The following is a 7,500-nucleotide window of genomic DNA, read 5'->3' on the forward strand; positions in this document are numbered from 1 at the left end:
GTACAAACGTGCAAGCATGCTAACCTAACCCTAGGTAAGGCATGTCAGAGCGAAAGACAGTAATTTCGAATGAGCCAAGAAAGAGCGGTGCGGGGCCGGTCGGAGCGCACCCTTTTCTCGGTGGCTGGCGGGCGAGAGAGTGCTGCGTCGCCGGCATCGGCGTCGAAAGAAGCCGAGCCGGAAAAAGTTAAAGTACAAACGTGCAAGCATACTAACCTAACCCTAGGTAAGGCATGTCAGAGCGAAAGACAGTAATTTCGAATGAGCCAAGAAAGAGCGGTGCGGGGCCGGTCGGAGCGCACCCTTTTCTCGGTGGCTGGCGGGCGAGAGAGTGCTGCGTCGCCGGCATCGGCGTCGAAAGAAGCCGAGCCGGAAAAAGTTAAAGTACAAACGTGCAAGCATACTAACCTAACCCTAGGTAAGGCATGTCAGAGCGAAAGACAGTAATTTCGAATGAGCCAAGAAAGAGCGGTGCGGGGCCGGTCGGAGCGCACCCTTTTCTCGGTGGCTGGCGGGCGAGAGAGTGCTGCGTCGCCGGCATCGGCGTCGAAAGAAGCCGAGCCGAAAAAAGTTAAAGTACAAACGTGCAAGCACGCTAACCTAACCCTAGGTAAGGCATGTCAGAGCGAAAGACAGTAATTTCGAATGAGCCAAGAAAGAGCGGTGCGGGGCCGGTCGGAGCGCACCCTTTTCTCGGTGGCTGGCGGGCGAGAGAGTGCTGCGTCGCCGGCATCGGCGTCGAAAGAAGCCGAGCCGAAAAAAGTTAAAGTACAAACGTGCAAGCATACTAACCTAACCCTAGGTAAGGCATGTCAGAGCGAAAGACAGTAATTTCGAATGAGCCAAGAAAGAGCGGTGCGGGGCCGGTCGGAGCGCACCCTTTTCTCGGTGGCTGGCGGGCGAGAGAGTGCTGCGTCGCCGGCATCGGCGTCGAAAGAAGCCGAGCCGAAAAAAGTTAAAGTACAAACGTGCAAGCATACTAACCTAACCCTAGGTAAGGCATGTCAGAGCGAAAGACAGTAATTTCGAATGAGCCAAGAAAGAGCGGTGCGGGGCCGGTCGGAGCGCACCCTTTTCTCGGTGGCTGGCGGGCGAGAGAGTGCTGCGTCGCCGGCATCGGCGTCGAAAGAAGCCGAGCCGAAAAAAGTTAAAGTACAAACGTGCAAGCATACTAACCTAACCCTAGGTAAGGCATGTCAGAGCGAAAGACAGTAATTTCGAATGAGCCAAGAAAGAGCGGTGCGGGGCCGGTCGGAGCGCACCCTTTTCTCGGTGGCTGGCGGGCGAGAGAGTGCTGCGTCGCCGGCATCGGCGTCGAAAGAAGCCGAGCCGAAAAAAGTTAAAGTACAAACGTGCAAGCATACTAACCTAACCCTAGGTAAGGCATGTCAGAGCGAAAGACAGTAATTTCGAATGAGCCAAGAAAGAGCGGTGCGGGGCCGGTCGGAGCGCACCCTTTTCTCGGTGGCTGGCGGGCGAGAGAGTGCTGCGTCGCCGGCATCGGCGTCGAAAGAAGCCGAGCCGAAAAAAGTTAAAGTACAAACGTGCAAGCATACTAACCTAACCCTAGGTAAGGCATGTCAGAGCGAAAGACAGTAATTTCGAATGAGCCAAGAAAGAGCGGTGCGGGGCCGGTCGGAGCGCACCCTTTTCTCGGTGGCTGGCGGGCGAGAGAGTGCTGCGTCGCCGGCATCGGCGTCGAAAGAAGCCGAGCCGAAAAAAGTTAAAGTACAAACGTGCAAGCATACTAACCTAACCCTAGGTAAGGCATGTCAGAGCGAAAGACAGTAATTTCGAATGAGCCAAGAAAGAGCGGTGCGGGGCCGGTCGGAGCGCACCCTTTTCTCGGTGGCTGGCGGGCGAGAGAGTGCTGCGTCGCCGGCATCGGCGTCGAAAGAAGCCGAGCCGAAAAAAGTTAAAGTACAAACGTGCAAGCACGCTAACCTAACCCTAGGTAAGGCATGTCAGAGCGAAAGACAGTAATTTCGAATGAGCCAAGAAAGAGCGGTGCGGGGCCGGTCGGAGCGCACCCTTTTCTCGGTGGCTGGCGGGCGAGAGAGTGCTGCGTCGCCGGCATCGGCGTCGAAAGAAGCCGAGCCGAAAAAAGTTAAAGTACAAACGTGCAAGCATACTAACCTAACCCTAGGTAAGGCATGTCAGAGCGAAAGACAGTAATTTCGAATGAGCCAAGAAAGAGCGGTGCGGGGCCGGTCGGAGCGCACCCTTTTCTCGGTGGCTGGCGGGCGAGAGAGTGCTGCGTCGCCGGCATCGGCGTCGAAAGAAGCCGAGCCGAAAAAAGTTAAAGTACAAACGTGCAAGCATACTAACCTAACCCTAGGTAAGGCATGTCAGAGCGAAAGACAGTAATTTCGAATGAGCCAAGAAAGAGCGGTGCGGGGCCGGTCGGAGCGCACCCTTTTCTCGGTGGCTGGCGGGCGAGAGAGTGCTGCGTCGCCGGCATCGGCGTCGAAAGAAGCCGAGCCGAAAAAAGTTAAAGTACAAACGTGCAAGCATACTAACCTAACCCTAGGTAAGGCATGTCAGAGCGAAAGACAGTAATTTCGAATGAGCCAAGAAAGAGCGGTGCGGGGCCGGTCGGAGCGCACCCTTTTCTCGGTGGCTGGCGGGCGAGAGAGTGCTGCGTCGCCGGCATCGGCGTCGAAAGAAGCCGAGCCGAAAAAAGTTAAAGTACAAACGTGCAAGCATACTAACCTAACCCTAGGTAAGGCATGTCAGAGCGAAAGACAGTAATTTCGAATGAGCCAAGAAAGAGCGGTGCGGGGCCGGTCGGAGCGCACCCTTTTCTCGGTGGCTGGCGGGCGAGAGAGTGCTGCGTCGCCGGCATCGGCGTCGAAAGAAGCCGAGCCGAAAAAAGTTAAAGTACAAACGTGCAAGCATACTAACCTAACCCTAGGTAAGGCATGTCAGAGCGAAAGACAGTAATTTCGAATGAGCCAAGAAAGAGCGGTGCGGGGCCGGTCGGAGCGCACCCTTTTCTCGGTGGCTGGCGGGCGAGAGAGTGCTGCGTCGCCGGCATCGGCGTCGAAAGAAGCCGAGCCGAAAAAAGTTAAAGTACAAACGTGCAAGCATACTAACCTAACCCTAGGTAAGGCATGTCAGAGCGAAAGACAGTAATTTCGAATGAGCCAAGAAAGAGCGGTGCGGGGCCGGTCGGAGCGCACCCTTTTCTCGGTGGCTGGCGGGCGAGAGAGTGCTGCGTCGCCGGCATCGGCGTCGAAAGAAGCCGAGCCGAAAAAAGTTAAAGTACAAACGTGCAAGCATACTAACCTAACCCTAGGTAAGGCATGTCAGAGCGAAAGACAGTAATTTCGAATGAGCCAAGAAAGAGCGGTGCGGGGCCGGTCGGAGCGCACCCTTTTCTCGGTGGCTGGCGGGCGAGAGAGTGCTGCGTCGCCGGCATCGGCGTCGAAAGAAGCCGAGCCGAAAAAAGTTAAAGTACAAACGTGCAAGCATACTAACCTAACCCTAGGTAAGGCATGTCAGAGCGAAAGACAGTAATTTCGAATGAGCCAAGAAAGAGCGGTGCGGGGCCGGTCGGAGCGCACCCTTTTCTCGGTGGCTGGCGGGCGAGAGAGTGCTGCGTCGCCGGCATCGGCGTCGAAAGAAGCCGAGCCGAAAAAAGTTAAAGTACAAACGTGCAAGCACGCTAACCTAACCCTAGGTAAGGCATGTCAGAGCGAAAGACAGTAATTTCGAATGAGCCAAGAAAGAGCGGTGCGGGGCCGGTCGGAGCGCACCCTTTTCTCGGTGGCTGGCGGGCGAGAGAGTGCTGCGTCGCCGGCATCGGCGTCGAAAGAAGCCGAGCCGAAAAAAGTTAAAGTACAAACGTGCAAGCATACTAACCTAACCCTAGGTAAGGCATGTCAGAGCGAAAGACAGTAATTTCGAATGAGCCAAGAAAGAGCGGTGCGGGGCCGGTCGGAGCGCACCCTTTTCTCGGTGGCTGGCGGGCGAGAGAGTGCTGCGTCGCCGGCATCGGCGTCGAAAGAAGCCGAGCCGAAAAAAGTTAAAGTACAAACGTGCAAGCATACTAACCTAACCCTAGGTAAGGCATGTCAGAGCGAAAGACAGTAATTTCGAATGAGCCAAGAAAGAGCGGTGCGGGGCCGGTCGGAGCGCACCCTTTTCTCGGTGGCTGGCGGGCGAGAGAGTGCTGCGTCGCCGGCATCGGCGTCGAAAGAAGCCGAGCCGAAAAAAGTTAAAGTACAAACGTGCAAGCATACTAACCTAACCCTAGGTAAGGCATGTCAGAGCGAAAGACAGTAATTTCGAATGAGCCAAGAAAGAGCGGTGCGGGGCCGGTCGGAGCGCACCCTTTTCTCGGTGGCTGGCGGGCGAGAGAGTGCTGCGTCGCCGGCATCGGCGTCGAAAGAAGCCGAGCCGAAAAAAGTTAAAGTACAAACGTGCAAGCATACTAACCTAACCCTAGGTAAGGCATGTCAGAGCGAAAGACAGTAATTTCGAATGAGCCAAGAAAGAGCGGTGCGGGGCCGGTCGGAGCGCACCCTTTTCTCGGTGGCTGGCGGGCGAGAGAGTGCTGCGTCGCCGGCATCGGCGTCGAAAGAAGCCGAGCCGAAAAAAGTTAAAGTACAAACGTGCAAGCATACTAACCTAACCCTAGGTAAGGCATGTCAGAGCGAAAGACAGTAATTTCGAATGAGCCAAGAAAGAGCGGTGCGGGGCCGGTCGGAGCGCACCCTTTTCTCGGTGGCTGGCGGGCGAGAGAGTGCTGCGTCGCCGGCATCGGCGTCGAAAGAAGCCGAGCCGAAAAAAGTTAAAGTACAAACGTGCAAGCATACTAACCTAACCCTAGGTAAGGCATGTCAGAGCGAAAGACAGTAATTTCGAATGAGCCAAGAAAGAGCGGTGCGGGGCCGGTCGGAGCGCACCCTTTTCTCGGTGGCTGGCGGGCGAGAGAGTGCTGCGTCGCCGGCATCGGCGTCGAAAGAAGCCGAGCCGAAAAAAGTTAAAGTACAAACGTGCAAGCATACTAACCTAACCCTAGGTAAGGCATGTCAGAGCGAAAGACAGTAATTTCGAATGAGCCAAGAAAGAGCGGTGCGGGGCCGGTCGGAGCGCACCCTTTTCTCGGTGGCTGGCGGGCGAGAGAGTGCTGCGTCGCCGGCATCGGCGTCGAAAGAAGCCGAGCCGAAAAAAGTTAAAGTACAAACGTGCAAGCATACTAACCTAACCCTAGGTAAGGCATGTCAGAGCGAAAGACAGTAATTTCGAATGAGCCAAGAAAGAGCGGTGCGGGGCCGGTCGGAGCGCACCCTTTTCTCGGTGGCTGGCGGGCGAGAGAGTGCTGCGTCGCCGGCATCGGCGTCGAAAGAAGCCGAGCCGAAAAAAGTTAAAGTACAAACGTGCAAGCATACTAACCTAACCCTAGGTAAGGCATGTCAGAGCGAAAGACAGTAATTTCGAATGAGCCAAGAAAGAGCGGTGCGGGGCCGGTCGGAGCGCACCCTTTTCTCGGTGGCTGGCGGGCGAGAGAGTGCTGCGTCGCCGGCATCGGCGTCGAAAGAAGCCGAGCCAAAAAAAGTTAAAGTACAAACGCGATGCTAATGAGCGAGCCGTTGTCTCGACTAATATGTAGGGGGCGTTCGATCGAGCGTCTGGCTTGAGCGCTTGTCGGCCTAGCAGAACGGTCGCATTGTTATGCCCGGGTTTTAGGCACCGCTGCAGGCGGCCGGCAGAGCTCTTGTTTGTGCGAAACTGAATGGATCGAGCCCGAGAGAGGGCGAGCAAAGAAAAAACGCAAATCGCTCCGCCTGGCACTGCCGGCGAGAGCGTGGACGTCGCGGCCAGCGACTGTCGAAGCTGAGTACGGCCGCAGGCGATCGCCTCGGTCTTAAACGAATGCGACGAGCACGCGCCGGGCGGCCCAGCAAGGGCCGAGCGCAGCTGTCGCAGCTATCTGGTTGATCCTGCCAGTAGTGATATGCTTGTCTCAAAGATTAAGCCATGCAGGTGCAAGTACGAGTTCTCGTAAAGCGAAACTGCGAATGGCTCATTAAATCAGTCTTGGTTTATTTGGTCTCGTAAGCGAAGTGGATAACTGTGGTAATTCTAGAGCTAATACATGCATTAAGCGCCGACTTCGGGAGGCGCGCTTTTATCAGATCAAAACCGACCGGGTTCGTCCTGTGACGTTTGATGACTCTGGATAACCACGCGGATCGTACGGTCTCTGCACCGACGACGTATCATTCAAGTGTCTGCCCTATCAACTGTCGAAGGTACGCTACGTGCCTACCTTTGTGATAACGGGTAACGGGGAATCAGGGTTCGATTCCGGAGAGGGAGCCTGAGAAACGGCTACCACATCCAAGGAAGGCAGCAGGCGCGCAAATTACCCATTCCCGACACGGGGAGGTAGTGACGAAAAATAACAATACAGGACTCTAACGAGGCCCTGTAATTGGAATGAGTACATCCTAAAACTCTTAACGAGTATCCATTGGAGGGCAAGTCTGGTGCCAGCAGCCGCGGTAATTCCAGCTCCAACAGTGTATGCTAAAGTTGTTGCGGTTGAAAAGCTCGTAGTTGGATTTTGGGCGAGCGCCGCCGGTCCGTCGCAAGGCGTGTCACTGGTTGCGTTCGCCTCACCTTCGGTTCTCCGTCGGTGCTCTTGACTGAGTGTCGGCGGTGGCCGATAAGTTTACTTTGAAAAAATTAGAGTGTTCAAAGCAGGCTGTTCGCCTGCATAGTGTTGCATGGAATAATGGAATAGGACCTCGGTTCTATTTTGTTGGTTTTCGGAGCACGAGGTAATGATTAAGAGGGACAGACGGGGGCGTCCGTACTCTGCCGTTAGAGGTGAAATTCTTGGATCGGCGGAAGACGAACTACTGCGAAAGCATTCGCCAAGAATGTTTTCTTTAATCAAGAGCGAAAGTCAGAGGTTCGAAGACGATCAGATACCGTCCTAGTTCTGACTATAAACGATGCCAACTAGCGATCGGGAGGCGTTACCATGACGACCTTTCCGGCAGCTTCCGGGAAACCAAAGTCTTTGGGTTCCGGGGGAAGTATGGTTGCAAAGCTGAAACTTAAAGGAATTGACGGAAGGGCACCACCAGGAGTGGAGCCTGCGGCTTAATTTGACTCAACACGGGGAAACTCACCCGGCCCGGACACAGGTAGGATTGACAGATTGAGAGCTCTTTCTTGATTCTGTGGGTGGTGGTGCATGGCCGTTCTTAGTTGGTGGAGCGATTTGTCTGGTTAATTCCGATAACGAACGAGACTCTGGCATGCTAAATAGTTACGCGACCTTCTCGGTCGGCGTCTAACTTCTTAGAGGGACTAGTGGCGTTTAGCCACACGAGATTGAGCAATAACAGGTCTGTGATGCCCTTAGATGTCCGGGGCCGCACGCGCGCTACACTGAGTGAAGCAGCGAGTGTCTAACCTAGGCCGAAAGGTCCGGGTAACCCGTTGAACCTCATTCGTGATTGGGATAGGGACTTGCAATTG

At 55.1% G+C, this 7,500-nt stretch overlaps 1 non-coding gene across 1 annotated transcript in view; it reads left to right on the forward strand.

The window, feature by feature from the left end:
- The first annotated feature begins 5,935 nt into the window (after positions 1-5,935).
- The window catches only part of LOC144419001 (small subunit ribosomal RNA), a 1,810-nt gene continuing 245 nt past the window's right edge, over positions 5,936-7,500 (forward strand). The window contains exon 1 of the ribosomal RNA XR_013473784.1: positions 5,936-7,500. This exon is cut by the window's right edge and continues 245 nt beyond it. This is a non-coding gene — a ribosomal RNA (small subunit ribosomal RNA).

Source organism: Styela clava, unplaced genomic scaffold (genome assembly GCF_964204865.1).
Source record: "Styela clava unplaced genomic scaffold, kaStyClav1.hap1.2 HAP1_SCAFFOLD_121, whole genome shotgun sequence".
Lineage (NCBI taxonomy): Eukaryota > Metazoa > Chordata > Ascidiacea > Stolidobranchia > Styelidae > Styela > Styela clava.